The 17735-nt window shown below is 42.6% G+C and overlaps 1 protein-coding gene across 6 annotated transcripts in view; it reads left to right on the plus strand.

Moving 5' to 3' along the window:
- The first annotated feature begins 336 nt into the window (after window positions 1–336).
- The window catches only part of GNB4 (G protein subunit beta 4), a 44325-nt gene continuing 26926 nt past the window's right edge, over window positions 337–17735 (plus strand). For 2 of the 6 annotated variants that reach the window (XM_081329903.1, XM_081329902.1), the window contains exon 1: window positions 337–756. The gene's annotated coding sequence lies outside the window, so the exon portion shown is untranslated. Of the gene's footprint in view, window positions 757–9455; window positions 9637–17735 lie in introns of those variants that run through there. The other 4 variants (XM_081329904.1, XM_081329906.1, XM_081329905.1 and 1 more) reach the window with 4 other exon arrangements.

Here is a 17735-nt window from a genome sequence, read left to right on the forward strand (position 1 = left end):
TAATTAATAAAACCTTTGCACTATTATTCTGTGCACACCCCCAGATCCTTTACCCCTTTGCAAAAAGAGGATTTTTTTTCCTTCTTCTCTCCTTTCTTTTAGAGACCCAGAGAAAAGCTTTCAGATTTCTGGAGCAATTCACCCACCCTAATTACACAAAGCTGGGAGACTTTGGACTACGCCCTGCCAGACTCAGCTGGAGAAGAAATCCTCGCTCTTTACGAGTTACCCCAGCAGTGAGAAACGCGCGTCCTCTTCTCCCCCCCCCCACCCGGTCTCTCTTTAATGTCTTTGACGTCAGAGCCGCGAAACCATAGCAACTGTCCATCACGTTGGATGAGCACACGAGGGAAGTGGGAGAAAAGAAGGGGATCTAGTTCAAGCGAGGCTCCGGAGCGCTCGAAAGGCACAATGGACGCATTTGTGTTGTGACATTCCGAGCCAGAAGCCTTGCCAAAACGCGCGGCAGAAGGAAGAAGGCACGGACGGCGCCGGGGAGAAATCGCAAGTAGCGTGTTGTGTGCGCGGAGCTCCTCGGTCGTGAGAAAGAGGCGCGCGGCACTTCTAAAAGGCAACCCCTTCTTCCCCAGCCGCTGCCGATTCCGGGTCGGCGTCGCTCCAGTTGGAAAGCCAGGGGCGTCTTTTTCCTTGCCCCGGGGAAAAAAAAAATAATCCACCCACGTTGCAGCCAGATCCAGAGGAAAGAAAAAAAGAGAGAGAGAAAAAAAACCCAGCGGGAGGAGGACAAAAAAAAAGGTGGGGATCCAGGGCCAATTGGCCACCGTTTCCTCCTCTGAAACAAAAGAGACGGTCGCAGCACGTAGCCCAAAGTCTGCCTACGGCCATTTTTTTATTTTTAATTATTTTTATTTTTATTTATTTATTTTTAAAAAATTAGGATATTTTTTTTTCTGATGGGAAACCCCCCCCCTCCCCAAGATCCCCGATCTGTTCGCGTTCTGACCGCGCGGTTGTTTCGGGGTGGGGCGGAGGCGTGCAGCCAGCCAAGCGGCTTGCCAGGCGCTTTTTTTGGGGGGGGGGGGAGGCAGAGGAGGGGAGGGGAGGGGGGGGCGCCCCGACACCCCCCCTCCCCTCCTCCGCGTCCCTCCCGCCTCGCCCGGACTTTCTGCGCAGCCGGCGGCGTTTCGCGGAAATCCCAGGGGCGGATCGGAGAGGCCGGGTGGGCGTGGCGACGGCTCTCTGCCGCAAGGGAGGGGTGGACCCGGTCCTGCCTCCAGCCGGGGCACCTGTTTCAAATTGCGGCTGGGGAGTCCCGGCACAAGCCTATTTTGCGGCTCCCGGCTTTTAAATTGTACCAGGAGGAGAAAGGCAGACAACCCCCCCCCACACACACACACTTCGCTTGACAAGTTCCTGCTTACAAGTGGCTGCGATCTCCCGGGTCAGAAACCGGCTAGGTTTCAGACGTTGAGGTTCTGCCTCTCTCTTTTCTCTTCTCTTCTCTTCTCTTCTCTTCTCTTCTCTTCTCTTCTCTTCTCTTCTCTTCTCTTCTCTTCTCTTCTCTTCTCTTCTCTTCTCTTCTCTTCTCTTCTCTTCTCTTCTCTTCTCTCCTCTCCTCTCCTCTCCTCTCCTCTCCTCTCCTCCCTTCTCTCTTCTCTTCTCTCCTCTCCTCCCTTCTCTCTTCTCTTCTCTCCTCTCCTCTCCTCCCTTCTCTCTTTCTTCTCTTCTCTCCTCTCCTCTCCTCCCTTCTCTCTCCTCTTCTCTCCTCTCCTCTCCTCTCCTCTCCTCTCCTCTCCTCTCCTCCCTTCTCTCTTCTCTTCTCTTCTCTTCTCTCCTCTCCTCTCCTCCCTTCTCTCTTCTCTTCTCTCCTCTCCTCTCCTCTCCTCTCCTCTTCTCCTCTCCCCCCCCAATTTCTTTCTTTCTTTATTTATTTATTTAAATTATCCGAATCTGGCCTAATTTCTCCGCTCTGCAACTTGTCCGGCGTGTCTTGAACGTGCTCGTTTCCATCAGTGCACAGCATTGCTTCCCGTCCGTTTTTGGGGAGGGAGGGAGGGAGGGAGGGGGGGGCATTCCGGGATCGAGGTGGTAATCTGGGGAAAAAAAAGCTCACTCGGGCTGGACCGGAGAAAGAGGAGAAATCAAAGCCAACAGGTGCCTGCCTGCGAGTTGGGGCGGCGTAGCGCACAAAATCAGGGTGGGACGTCCGCATTCACCCATGTTCTGGAATTCTCTCCCTTCCCAAATGTCGAATCTTTTCTCTCTTGTCTCGAAACGGAGAATTGAAAGCGAATACTTTCTTTCCATCTGTTGGTTGCATTTGCAGGTGGCTCTTAGGCTAGCTAGCTGTAGAATTGGATCGGTGGGCTGCCGAACATTTTGTGGCGATCGGAGCTATTAAAATGAAATGACAATACAGTAATTTGCCAGCCCTGTTGGTAGCACTTTGACATTAGTTCTCCCAACATTTTGTGCTTGCATTCTGTCATTTTCCCTACTAGAGTGATTTAAAAGATGTTCACTGGTTTGCCACCTGGAAGGAGAATCTTGTTAGCGTTCTAGGAACGTTAGACCCAAAACTCTTGTACTCTAGTATGCATTTTTATTTGTTGATCTCCCCTGTTTTAGTACTTAGTTCAGGTGTGAAAATTATGGCAAATACAATTTGCATCAGCTATGTATTGGCTTCTAAGGCAAATTATTCTAGTGAATGGATGGATTTGTTGCCCACAGATGGATAAGCAAATAGTCCCAACCCAACAGTCCTGTTTTCCAAAATGCAGAGATGTTTGCAGACAATATGGTGCCATTCTCACCACTTCTGGCAGAAATGATGCAGCAAAAGGCGCTGTGCAGTATAGTCTTATCAAGTTACTCCTAGCGTGAGAGCAGCCATTTCTGCCATCTTGGTTCCAGAGAATATGGAATGCAAGCTAGATGGAGTTTATTAAGTCTTACTTGAAGCTTTGCCAATAAAAAGGTTAGTCTTCCTCGTCGCATACAGTGTAATGATAGAAGAAAAGCAAGGAGAAAACTCTTACTATTATGTATTAAAAATGCTAACGGATCTCAAGGCCTTCCCAGGTAATTCTTGTTTTATGCAAGAAGCAGGTAGTGCTTGTGGACCCTCAAAGCATAGTTCTGGGAGTTTCAGGAAATAGCATTTATTTATCTTGCTTAATTTATTTCAAAACAGTACCTGAGTCAGAGCCCTTATATGAGCCAATTCACCTTATCTATAAAGTTGTCAGTCCTTCTTTGTTAAATATGGATCCTGATTGTTTTATCAGTTTTCCCATTTTTTTATTCTTCTTAGAAAACAGTCCTATAAAAGATCTATGATGCATTTTGGATGTTGCAACTGATTTTGATGTATCAAGACCAAACCTCTTATAAGATTGAACAGAATACGTTTAGCTCTATGGTGGTTTTTTGAAGCATTCGACTGTAGCATGTAGACAAATTTAAAACATTTTCTGCCATATTTCATGGAGCAATACAGTGGACATAAAAAGACTACACAAGCATTAAAACGTCAGGTTTTTGAGATGTGGGGAAAAAAAAATCAGACCAAGATAAATAACTTCAGGATTTTTTTTCCCACCGTTAAGTTGAACAGTTCAATGGAAAAAACCTGAAATCTTTCATGCGGAAAATAAGAGTAAAAATGTACAATAATGTAGTTGCATAAATGTGCAAACCCTCTTATAAGTAAGGCTGTGTTCAGAATTAACCAATCACATTCAAATTGATGTTAAATAGTGCACACCTGCCATCAGTTAAAATGACTGATCATGCCCATATAATGTTCAGCTGTGGAAGTAGGAATTTTCTGATATTCGTTCAGTTGCCTCTTACAGCAGAAGCCGTGGTCTGCAAAAAGCTTACAACGCATCAAAGGGATCTCATTATTTGAAGGTATCAGAAGAAGGATACAAAAAAAATACAAGACATTAGATATAGAATAGAATAGAATTTAGAATAGAGCAGGAAGGGACCTTGGAGGTCTTCTAGTCCAGCCCCCCCCCCCCCCGCTTAAGCAGGAGAACCTACACCATCTCAGACAGGTGATTGTCCAGTCTCTTAATATGGTGAAGACAGTCATCAACAAGTGGAGGAAATATGGCACAACAGTTTTTGGAACTGGATATCCTTCCAAACTTAATGAAGAAACAAGAACACTGGTCCAAGAAACTGCCAAGAGGCCTAAAGCAACATTAAAGGAGCTGCAGGAAGTTCCGGCAAGTACTGGTTGTGTACTACATACAACAACTATCTCCTGTATTCTTCACAGTGCTTTTTTTGTAAAAGAAAAAGGTGCCGGAACTCACACGTCATACAACCCGCCTTGCCTATCCTACAAGGTTCCATCCAAAAAAGGTGCCGGAACTCCGTTCTGAGCATTCTATGATAAAAAAAGCCCTGATTCTTCATATGTCTGGGCTGCGGGGTAGGGTAGCAAGACAGAAGCCTTTTCGTATGAAGAAAAACATCCAGGCCCGCCTACGTTTTGCAAAAACCTACATCAGGTCTGACAAAAGCATGTGGGGAAATGTGCTAGATGAGACCAAAGTTGAACTTTTTGGCCATAATTCAAAAAAGTATGGTGCAAAAACAACACTGCACATCACCAAACATACGCCATAAACACAGTGAAGCATGGTGGTGTCAGCATTATGCTTTGGGGCTGCTTTTCAGCTGAATTGGTGTTTTAGTCAAGGTGGAGAGAATTATGAACAGTTCCAAGTATCAGTCAACTTTGGCACAAAACCTTCAGGCCTCTGCTAAAATGCTGCAGATGAAGAAGAATTTTACCTTTCAATGTGACAGTGACCCAAAGCATACCTACAAAGCATCAAAAGAACGGCTTCACCAGAAGAAGATCAAAAGTTATGGAATGGTCCAGCCAGAGCCCAGACTTGAATACAATTGAAAATCTGTGGGGTGACCTGAAGAGGGCTGTGCCCAGAAGATGTCCTCGCAATCTGACAGACTTGGAGCACTTTTGCAAGGAAGAAGTGAGCAAAGATTCCCACGGCAAGATGTGCATTGCTGATAGGCTCCTATCCCAAAAGACTGTAGGCCAGGCATGTCAAACTCGCGAAGTCTCAGGACTTTTTCCTCATTGCGCGGTTTCAGCATGACGCATCCGGCCTGTAGGCCGGCAGTTTGACATGCCTGCTGTAGGCTGTCATAAAATCAAAAGATGCTTCAACAAAGTATTAGTTTAAGGGTGTGTACACATAGAATTATTTCCCCCTTAAAAGCTTTCAGGTTTTTGTTTCAACTGAATTGTACAACTTATATTTTAGCCTTGGTGGAGCAGTGGGCTAATGCCTCCTTAAGTAACACCAGCTGCCTGCAATTAGTGCAGGTTCGCATCCCACCAGGCTCAAGGTTGACTCAGCCTTCCATCCTTCCGAGGTAGGTAAAATGAGGACCCAGATTGTTGGGGGCAATTAAGCTGACTTTGTAATAATGCCACTTGGGGGGGTGTATGAAAGCCCTAATAAGCAGGCATATACATAGAATGAAGGCTACTGCTAAGCTTGTAAGCCGCCCTGAGTCTTCGGAGAAGGGCGGGATATAAATGGAATTAAAATAAAATAAATAAATAAATAAAAAATATTAAAGGTGGAAATTCTGAAGTGATTTATCTTGGTCTGACTTTTTGCATCTCAAAAAGCTAGCATTTTAACGGGTGTATGGATTTCTTATATCCACTTATTTTTTTTACTATTGTTTTGTAAACTCGGGTTTTAATTTGTGAGTAATCTCCACCATGAGAATAGTAGAGATGATTTTTGTTTCAAAGAAGTTACGGCACTGTACCTACCTACCTCCTCTTTATCATGAAAACAGTTTTTCTGAGATGGGTAAGGCTTAGTTTATGTGCCTGACACTTAAGTAATACTTTTATGAGTTTGGTGGAGAAGTGCACCTTACACAAATGCTTCAATTTTAGGCCACAGCAATAAATGGGCCTTGCATCCAAGTAAACGTGCAAAATTGTACAGCAGCTGATTAAAAACACTTATTCCCTTTGTGGTTGATTATGCCTGCCTTTTGATGGACCAATGAGTGCTCTGCCTAAATCAAACATTTGTACACTCTTAATCTCTATTAACACGTTCCACCATGCATAGGGCAACGAGTGGCAGGCAAAGTTTGGCTGGTTCTCTCAGTTCTGTTGACATTGGGCATGGTGCCACACACTATGCAACACATTAAATACAAGTCTCCATGTGTGCAACTCTAGGCTTGATTAATTTCATTCCACATGATGAAGTCGGATTTTATCAGGTTACCAACTGCCCCAAAAGTATATGCATAATGCTGTACAGTATGGGTGTAGCTTTATCCTTTGCAGATAACCCATTTGTCATGATTTTGTTAAATATTTACTGCAGATGTATTCTGCAGTAATGTATTCTGCAGTAAAAACATACACAATCTAATATGACCTTACGAACTTTTGCAGAAGTCCAATTTTAATTCAGTAAGGCTCCCAGATAATGTAACCATGTAACTTACCCTACTAACAAGTAAAATTCCTATTTAACTTTAGTGGGTTAGATCAGAGGTCTCTAAACGTGGCAACTTTTAAGACTTGTGGACTTCAACTCCCAGAATTTCTCAGTCAGCCATACTGGCTATGGAATTCTGGGAATTGAAGTCCAAAGTCTTAAGAGTCTCCAAGTTTGGAGATACACCTGGTTAGATTCCTAAGAAGGACATCATATTTTTACACTCTTTCAGTAGAGACAGGACTAAGAAACAAGCTATATACATCTATTAAATAAAAAATACACAATTTTATTAATTCTCATATCAGCTTGAATCTGCTTCTCTGTAGTTTTGTTCTATTAGCTTTGCCAAAATGGATACAAAGAACAAGTCCAGATCTTCCTTAACAAAAGTCTTTTAGATGTCTAAAAACTTAAGACCACTACATCTCTCTTCAGTTGTCTTCTGCAATTTTTAAAAAAACTATTTCTCATTGGACTTTTCCAGATAGCCCTCCTCCGAACTTTTTCTAGTTTATTGATGTCTGTTTTAGGCTGCAATGCCCCGAATTTGGCTCAGTATTCCAAAGTGGGTCCCAACCAAGGCAGATTAGAACGAAATGTTTATTTCCCACGATCTGGATTCTGTGCTTATTAATATATATCAAAATCGCATTTGCCTTTTTAGCACTTGCATCACACTTCAGGCTTCTTTTCAAACCAAATCTCAGATGCAGGACTTTGAACCTTCTATCTTCCTACGCATTAGCCACTACTCCCACTTATGTCCTCTCTGCCAATTTTGTGATCTTCCCCTGACCCCCTTTATCCAGATCAGTGATAAAACTGCACCGGCCAAGAACAGTGCTTTGCACATAATAGAGCTCATTTTCATCCAGCAATGAATCTATTTAATAGCTATGTCATCTAGCCTAGCCAATATTCTACCACTTTATTAATGGTAGGAGAGGCTTTGCCAAATGCTTTGCTGAGGTTAAAATCTACTGCATCTATAGAATTCCACCAATCTATTAAGCTACAGGTAGTTCTCGAGTTACAAGAATTCATTTAGTGACTGAAATTGCAATGGCTCTGAAAAAAGTGACTTATGACCATTTTTTCACACGTACAATTTGAGCGTGCCCAGGGTCACATGATCAAAATTCAGATGCTTGGGAACTAGCTCATATTTATGACGGTCGCAGTGTCCCGAAGTCATGTGATCCCCTTTTGCGACCTTCTGATAAGCAAAGTCAATGGGGAAGTTCGATTCACTTAACAACTGTGTTACTAACTTAACAACTTCAGGGATCTGCTTAACCACTGTGGCAAGAAAGGTTGTAAAATGGTCAAAATTCACTTAACAACTCTCTCGCTTAGCAATAGAAATTTTGGGCTCAATTGTGGTCATAAGTCGAGGACTATTTATATCAACTGTCAAAATAGTAAATGATTTGTTTGCAATAAGCCCATATTCTTGATAATTGTTGGAAGCCTAAGCCAGTGCTCACTAAGATGTTTAATAATCAGGGAACCAGAATAGGTACTAGAATAAATGTCTTTCCTTATTCTCCTTCACTTTTATGAAGGGACATTTCCATATGTTTCTCTTTGCAATATGTCTAAACAATTTCATTTTGTTCAAACTTCCTCACCATTTTCTTTTTGAAGACCTTGTTGGCTCTATCCAACGATGACTTTGTTTTTTCTTTTCCTTCTAACGTCTTCCTTTATATAATTGTTTTGCAATTCAATCCTCGGCAAACGACTTCAATATATTTTTTATTAGTAATCAGCCTCCATTCATCTGTGATCCCATCTCCTCTTCTTTTACACACCTTTATATAGCCACTATATTTTTGCGTATGAGAAATTGAATTATTTTTAAAAGATAGGCTGCTTTGCTATGATTTTTCTAGCAAATGAGTCAAAAAAAGCATTTCTTCTTCTCATATAGGAAATAGCAAAGCTTACATAATTACAATTTAATATATAAATTTGTTTTGTTAATCATGGTAAGACTTTTTATACTGATCTAAATGTTTCGACTAACCATTTAATGCCCCAGTTCTGTGCACCTACAGAAAGCAAACGTAGCAGTTGGGCTGAGAAAGAAGTTTTATTAGCACGGTAAATCCATATTAAACCATGGGTTGTTTATCCATGGCTTATGGAATAAATGACAATCAGCCGTGTTTGCACAAATCACATTTTGGCTTAAGTCAGTGCGTGGCGCGAGATGAAAGGTTGTTGCATTCCTTACCATCTAGCACAATAGATCTCTAGTTTGTGCTTAAATCTTATTTTGCGACCCACTGTTAACGGTCTCCGGGAGAGCAGCGGCACGTACAGAGTTATCATATTGGCGTATAACAAATAAAATAAATGCACGATTAGCATTACTAATAAAAGACGCCATCGCATTAGTACCCCGACCCGGTGTTTAAAGTGATTCAGAAACCTTTCGGACGGCAGGAAGGGAGCCCGGCTACCTGACCCACCCAGGGGTCTTCAAACTTGGCCCTTTCATGACTTGTGGACTTCAACTCCCAGAATTCCTCAGCCAGTGTGCCTCTTCCCACCCCCCCGCCTGGCTGAGGAATTCTGGGAGTTGAAGTCCACAAGTCATGAAAGGGCCAAGTTTGAAGACCCCTGCACCAGGCAGTGTGGATCGCCCAGCCCAGCCTCTTTTTTTTTCTTCCACGCTTTGGCGAGGCCGGGCGGGGTCGCAGAAGAGACGGGCGTCCCTTTCGGCTCTTTGTCCCGCTCAGCGGCGCGTTCCATTAGGAGCCACACCGCGGGGGGGGGTGTGGAGGGAAGGGGGAGGCGCGCCTAAAGATCGCAAACAGCGAGGCTGGGCGGTACCACCCCGCGTAGTAGTGACGAGCAACGGGAAGGGAGGCGGACACGGCGCCTTAAAAGTTGTAGCCGCGGGCGGTGTTTCGATTGGCTCTTTCGGCGGCGGGGGGCGGGCACGACGCGGTGACAGACAGGCGCCCGGCCGCGCCCCTTCCCTTCCCTTCCCTTCCCTTTCCTCTGGCTTCGGGTTTGGCGGTGGGAGGCCTGGACTGGCCTGCTCGGATCTCGGCGCCCTCCGTCTTCCTTTCGGTGAGGTGGGCGAGGTAGGTCGGGGAGGAACTGCGGCCCTGCTCGGCCCTGGGAGTCGTGGGTACGCTTCTCTGAGGGCAAGGGCCCCCTTCCTGCCCCCTTTTTTTTCAGCCGGGGTGTGGGGGGGGCTTGGGGGAAAAAGCGGACCGGCGGCGCCCCTCTCTGTGGGGCGGGTGGGGTGGGAAGAGGCCCCCACGAGCCTCTCGGCAACTCCCTTGGCTCTTAGGTTGGACTACAACTCCTATCCTTCCCGGCCAGCGCGCGCCCACCCCTTCCTTATGTTGGGTGGAGATAATGGGCGGTTTTAGTTCATTAGAGGTGGGGAGGAGGGAAAGGCGGGCTTATAAGGGGACAAAACCCGCGTTTGAGGGGTCCCGGGGGAGGGGTGTGCACGTGAGAATGAGAAGCGACCTCCCCCTTCCCCCCAAACGCGGGTCAACTCTGGGTTCAAAGGCCGAGTTATCCCCGGATGGAGAAAAAGTTCAAGCCTTTCACCCCCCCCCCCTCAAGCCTACCTCTCGGGGTTGTTGTGTGTCTGGGAAGTGGCCGAGGGACATTTGGCAAGACTTGTTGCTGTGGGAAGGGTGGTGGTGGTGGTTAGTAATAAACGGCTGCCTCGCCTTTGCCGAGCACACAGGAGGGAGTCGACTGTCGGTCCCAAGAAGAGGCTGGCGCAGGGTTGTGGTGTGCGGGTTTGTGAAAAGCCTTAAGTGGAGAGGCAGTGTGAGCTGTGTGTCTTTAGGACTTTGGGATAACCTCGTGGAGAGAAGGAGGGAATTGGGAATTAAACTATCATCAGTGCAACACTGGTTCCCTTGTGTGTTTGCCCTGGCTTGTTCCTTTTGTCTGTCATCCTGTTCCCAAGGCGTTAAAGCATTATCCATCCCTTTTTCCCAGGAAAAAACGTAGCCTGGTCTCTATCGAGTAAACGGTTAAAAAGGGAGAATTGCAAAACTTGTGTTTGCTGTAATTGTTTGAAGTGTGACTGAAAAGAGTATTGGAGCCTACCAGTATTGAATCAGCTTGACATGGCTTGGGTGTGAGCAATCTGGCTTGCTGTGCCATCTTGAGCCTTTTTAATAGCTGAATGCTGGATCACAACGAGGTGTGTAAGACAGTGGTCTGTGTTAAGAGTAGAGGTTGACTAGGCAGAGTGGACCCCCATCTGCAGAAATACTGGCTTTGAAATGCTAGATGGTTGCTACACGCTTAACAGTCAACTACTGTATGTGCAGTGTATGTTTTCTGACTTTACCCCATTTGTAGAAATGACTGCAATACAACAATGGTGGTGGTATGTGTGAAATTATCTTTACTGAAAAATCAAAGCATTTCTATGAGGCTTGCGGCCAACCTTGAGGTATATGGGCTGGCTTGCATCTGTGAAGTTTAACCAAGATTGTTGTATTTCATTAAAAGTACCGATAACCCGTTGAATTATGTAACACAGATTTCTCGTACTCTTGGATGGAAAATATTTGGAATGTTAAGTTTTAAAAAATCTTGGAAATCTGTCATATTAAAAAAACCCTCGTATCTCAGTTACATTTGAATTACATATGAACCATCAAGTTGTGGGTAATATTTTTAGGATGCTTAATTTTTCTAGTTTTTATATTTTTGAAAACAATTTTATGGCAAACAGTAACAGTGATACAATAAAAAAGAGAATATGTCTGTTGTGTATAATAGAGATAAAATGTTTATTAAGATTACACGGCCCTTTTCCTTTCTTAAAGTTTTGGGTTGTGTTTTGCTTTGCAGGATTTAAAGCTAGACTGTAACTACTATTTTCCAATAAAAATACATAAAAAATGAGCAACTATCTCATAACCCTAGTAATTTGATGGGGTTTTTTATAGCTTCAACACATTTTAATTTCAGTAATAGTGTTATTACAGCTTGTTGCAAACTGGTTAAATATGGAAAGATGTATTTGCACCATGAAATTTTGGGTCATATTGATGCTTAAAATATTGCACTCATCATTCATGTGGAGAATGACATTCTTGTCTGTTATGTGTGTTGCATCCATGCTGAGTCACAGCAGGCCATTCTGCACATAAGGGTTTTCTGAAGTTAGAATATCCTCCTAAATTGATATAAATATTTAGTGACGCCATTCAGATTGGCTTCCTTGCTCCCAAGATCTTCCCACCTAGAGGTATCTCAGTATTTCATTTATTAAAAACTTTATACTACACTTACATGTCTAATGAGTGAATGCTTTGGTACCTAATAGAATTGGTAGTAATATAAATTAAAGCAGTACTTTGATCCAAAAGAAGGGGAATAATAACCAAGTAACAGAAATAGTACTATAGTAAATAAGAAATTGGTATGTCATAGATATTTAGGTGGTCACAGTGGCCTTTTTCTTTTAAAAAGCCCCAATACCTAAAATCCAGCAGAAGAGAATGAGCATTTCCATCTTGATTATGCTGTATTCTTCCTCTAGAACAGGGGTCAGCAACCTGAAACAGTGAAAGAGCCACTCGGAACCGGTTCCCTCACAAAAGGAAAAACTGGGAGCCACAAAAAAATGTGTGCGCATGTGCCAGAACAGGGTTTGACTGAAGAGTGGAGCCAAGGCGAGATATGCACCTACCCTGCATATTTGAATTGATTGGTTGAACTTTTTTAGTCCCACTTTTTTTTTTGGACTGCACATGGCAGAGGACTGGGAGCCACAGGAGATGGCTGAAAGAGCCGCATGCGGCTCCAGAGCCACGGGTTGCAGACCTGTGCTCTAGAAAGATAGCATACTTGACTATTTCAGAGAACTTTTAGAAGCGACTATTTTTTTTCCAGCTAATGTTTAGGAGTAGCTTCCTTTGAAAGACCAAAGAAAAGAATACTTTGCAATCAAAGATGTTTTGATGAGTTCTGGGAAGATACTATATTAGAGATAGAGAATGGCATCGTGAAATCGGGAGCGTAAAACACAGCAATCCTGTTATATTCATGGTAGTTCCAAATCTAGGATTGGGTGGAGTTGTGGTTATATACCGGTAGGTAGTCCTCGATTTACAACCACAGTTAAGCCCAAAATTTCTGTTGCTTAGTGAGACAGTTGTTGAATTTTGCCTCATTTTCTTCTTGCCATTACTGCAGTTAAGTTGGTAATACAGTTGTTAAGTGAATCTGGCTTCCCCATTGACTTTGCTTGTCACAAAGTCACAAAAGAAGGTCACATAATCCTGGTACACTTGAACCGTGAAAAATACCTGCCAGTTACTAATTATCTGAATTTTGATCGTATGCGGGGATGCTGCAGTGATCATAAATATGAAAAATGATCACAAGTCACTTTTTTCAGAGTTGCAACTTTGAACCATCAATAAATGAATAGTTGTAAGCTGAGGACTATCTGTAATTAACAATTCAGGGAATACAGAAACTGTGAATGAGAAATAGTTTGAAATTAAAATAGGGAAATGAGCCACATTAAAGTAGGGGGTATTTTTGGTAAAAGGTGAAAGTAAATAATACGACTTTTCAAAAGGCAATTTTTAGTTCTCAAGAGGTTTCTTGGATCAGAAGCAAAACATTTTCAAGGAAGAAAAACCAAAAAAGTCCAGTTGAAAAGCACCTTTGGGACAACCATGACCTGGATGATTGAGAATCTCCATAGACAATATGACTTCAAGCTAATACTTGCATATGTAAATGATAGGATGACGGTATTACATTGTGTCAGACTAATTTTTACATTCAGGGGTTTAGAGTACATGGTGCATGACGCCCTGTGCTTACAAATATTGGGGATGGGTGGGTGGAGGGTCCTATAGTTCATGAGGCTGGAACAACAGCCACCTCCCCCTTTAGAATTGGTGTGCTTTAAAGCTTTTCTAAAAGGTATTGTTTGATCTAATATTTGATTTCAGTTTGGGACAGTAGCCTTTTTTAATAGGCTTTTTTAGACAGTTGCACTACAGCTGTACAATTAATGATCTGTTTTGTGGGGGAGGGTTGCATAAAGTCCAGACATTTTCATTCAGAGAAGCATTTCAGTTTCAGGAGATTTGTTGTTCCTCTTCTCCCTTTTGCCCATTTTTCTGCCACTATATTTAATACAGTTTGAGGGTTAGAACAAGGCTATTGTAACTGTCACAGGCACTGTTGAATAGATCAGTGGCCCCCCACCTTTTGGGGACTGGTTCCATGGAGAGAGGTTTTTCCACGGACCGGAGGTGGGTGGTTTCATGTGTTGCCTGGAATCAGGGCTTTTTTTTTTTTTTGCATAGAGCGCTCAGAACAGAGTTCCGGCACCTTTTTTGGATGGAACCTTGTAGGACACGGTGGCTCAGTGGGTTAGGATGCTGAGCTTGTCGATCTGAAGATCAGCAGTTTGGCGGGTCGAATCCCGAGTGCCGCGTAACAGAGTGAGCGCCTATTACTCGTCCCAGCTTCTGCCAACCTAGCAGTTTGAAAGTATGTAAAAATGCAAGTAGAAAAATAGGGACCACTACGGTGGGAAGGTAACAGCTTTCCGTGCACCTTTGGTGTCCAGTCATGCCGGCCACATGACCATGGAGACGTCCTCGGACAAGCGCCGCCTCTTCGGCTTTGAAACGGAGATGAGCACTGGCCCCTAGAGTCAGAAACGACTAGCATGCATGTGCGGGGGAACCTTTACTTTTACTTTACCTTGTAGGGTAGGCAAGGCGGGTTGTATGACATGTGAGAGTTCCAGCACCTTTTTCTTTTACAAAAAAGCACTGCCTGGAATAGATCATTCCTGCAATTAAAATACAGCATTTTTCATATATGTAGCCAAAAAAAATCAGTTTGTTTTTAAAAATATGTATTGAAGTTGCTAAAACATACAAACACACACACACACCTTTTTTTTTAAAATCCCATTTATATCCTGCCCTTCTCCGAAGACTCAGGGCGGCTTACAATTTAAAGCATAAACCAATGTGCTTAGCAATAGCCTTCATTCTATGTAAATGCCTGCTTATTAGGGCTTTCGGCCCCCGCCAAGTGGCATTATTACAAAATCAGCTTAATTGCCCCCAACAATCTGGGTCCTCATTTTACCTACCTCGGAAGGATGGAAGGCTGAGTCAACCTTGAGCCTGGTGGGATGCGAACCTGCACTAATTGCAGGCAGCTGGTGTTACTTAAGGAGGCATTAGCCCACTGTTCCACCAAGGCTCTTTGAAGAGGCCTTTCCTTCGTTCCAGTAATTTTAGGCAACCATAATCCATTCTGCAACCTTTATATTTGAAGGGAAGATTGTCGAGAAAGTGATGGGAGTAATAAATGCAGAGCATCGTTGAAAAAATAGTTTGGATCCCCAGATAGTCTGAATTCAGATCTGACATGGGACCAAAACAGCATTGGTCAGTCTGGTTTGATGGTCTTTTGTTGAGATCCGGATGGGGGCATTGTTCCTCTTCTGGTCTGTTTAGATCTCTTGTTAACTTTCAGTCATACCAACCATGGTATCCTACTGAATTGGCTGCAGGTGTAGGGAGTAGAGTGACATAATTGTATAGTACTTTCCCTCCTTCCTAAGTGGGCAGTCCCAGGCAGTGGAGGCAGAAAGGTCAACCTAGCAATTGCTCTGTATTGAGTACCGCAGGTTTTAGTCTCTGACACTCCTGAAATTTAACATTTATAGTAAGTGGAAGGGAAGTCACTCAGCTTAGACTGCGGTGTCAGCAGTATGCTCATCTCTATCTGGTCTCTGCTGGAGATATTGTGGTGGTCTTGTCTCGGCATCTGGAGCCTTGGAGGATTGGATGGCAAGAAAGAAACCGGAGTAGAATTCCTGCGGAATACGCAGGTGCTCTTATGGACAAACTCATTTAGCTCCTTATTGGCTTTGTGGGCTTCAGACAGGGTAGCGTTCCCACTTGGAGGAACAGGTTTCCCTAGACTTGCAATTATTGCTGGATAGGTAGGTAACCACTGGTGTGTACACATAGAATTATTTCCCCCCTTAAAAGCTTTCAGGTTTTTGTTTCAACTGAATTGTACAACTTATATTTTAGCCTTGGTGGAGCAGCTATGCTGACTCAGGAATTCTGGGAGTTGAAGTCCATGAGTCATAAAAGAGCCGAGGTTGCCTACCTCTGACCTATGCCCTTATCACTTTAGGATATACAATTGAAATACCCTTTACACAGGGTTGCTTTTGAAGACTGCTCAGAAGCCAGCAATTTATTAAACTAATTCATATAGCATTCCAACGAACACATAGGTGACTCTATGTGTTAATCTTACACCATTTTAAAAAACCCCACCTTGTAATAAAACCCATAAAAAACTCCATCCTCCTCTCCCCCCCCCCCCGCAGCAACAACACAAATGAGTCACTTGATTGGCTCTGTCTTCATTAGCACAAAATATAACAGCCCATTTATTGAGAATGAAACCTGCCATAATCTTGGTATAGACTTGTAATTACAATTGAAAATGCTGGCTGTTATTGGCATAGCCCTTAATAGTTTGGCACCTAGGTACCCACAGAAGTTCCTGTTCAAATAAAACTGATCCATCTAACGTGTGTGTGTCCTGAATTGGAATATTGAGTCCCCCTCTCTTAAGGTCCAGCAGAGGAGGGAGAAAATTTTATTCTTTATTATTTATCTGATTCCTATTTGTATGCTGTGAGGAAATATGGAATGGGTGGTGCTTGCAAAAAAGCCTTTGAATATCACTTAGCAAAAAAGTCTGCTGGGAGAAGAATGAAAAAAATTCTTCCCAGTCTATGTCAGAGACTGGTAGACAGTTAATAAGAAATGTCTACTTCAGGTACTTTCTCTCGATGGGGACAATATAACTATTAGAGCTGAGGGTGTACTTTTACCATAGAAGGAAATGACGTATCTGGGGTTTTTTTTGTTGTTGAATAAATGATTGCAAAATTAAATTTTCATAGAGTTTTTTATTCAGTTGCTTCACCTTTATATGCTATCTGAATGAAGGTAAAATATTGGTATACCCACATGTGTTGAAAAAAAAATTTTTTTTACATGTAAAAGCATTACTTGCTCTTCCACATAAATGTATGTGGAAGAGTTCCTATTTGACACTGCCTTTTTCAGACACTTGTAGGGGAATGAACGAACAATTTTGAAGCAATAGCTTAAATGTTGGAAATACATAAAAACACTGTTTGAAAGCATGTTCAGATTTGTTTGATTTCGGAAAATGTTTGTGTTACATGGAGGGTCATTCTCACTCAGTTTAGCTTCCTGGTGTTATTGTACAAAGCATCTTACCGGGCCCGCTGTGTCCAGGCGAACACCCATCGTGCCGTTTTGCTACAGACAGGATATTACAAAACAAATTATCTGTTCATAAAAGTCTCTTAGATATTATACATGAAAATTCTTTAATGTCTGTTGCAATCATAGTTCATCTGAAAGATTTATGTACAGCTGTTCTACTGTGATTACCTGCCAATCTTGTTAGGATACAGTAGGGTTTTATTTATCAGTGAATATGGAGTCGAAATGATTTGAAGAAAAAGAGAAATCAAGACTCAAAATATTGGAATTGGTTCCAATGAGATGTTAGGAAACAAAGTACTAGCTTCTTAAATTGATGCAGTATAATAACAAAGCTGGAAAAAGGATTAGGTGATGCTGATTTATTTTAAAGCAGCTGAAAAAGCAGCTGAATGACTTAAATCCATCATTATAGATCATTTTAATAATGATGCCAAGATATTATTTAAAAATTAGGTAAGATTATGAAAATACCCAATTTATTGTAATATGTTTGTGATTTAAGGTTATGGTTAAGAAACTGAAATAGTAGAAGCACGTTTCACAATTTATTTTTGCCACGAACTTGATTTTGGATGTGATGTCAGTATTTTTATCCTGAGCTTTTTAATTTCTATGTATCAACATTAATACTAGGTTTTAGTGTGATATAGCAGGTAAATGGTTTTACATAGCCTGCAGTAGCAGTGGGTTCAAAGTAAAGCATTTATGGCCCTTTAATTTTGTTGGGGTTTTCTTTTTCACCCATTCCACATATAACATCATTCCAAAATTCTTACATCTGTGCATTATTTTATACCATTCCTTACAATATCTACTGAAGATACAGAATTTGAAGAAAGCCACCCAAAGGACTTGCTAATATTTGTAGGAAACTTTGCTTTATTTTAATATGAAGAAAGGTGGTTTGAAG

The sequence above is a fragment of the Vipera berus genome (assembly GCF_964194415.1).
Source record: "Vipera berus genome assembly, chromosome: 5".
NCBI lineage: Eukaryota > Metazoa > Chordata > Lepidosauria > Squamata > Viperidae > Vipera > Vipera berus.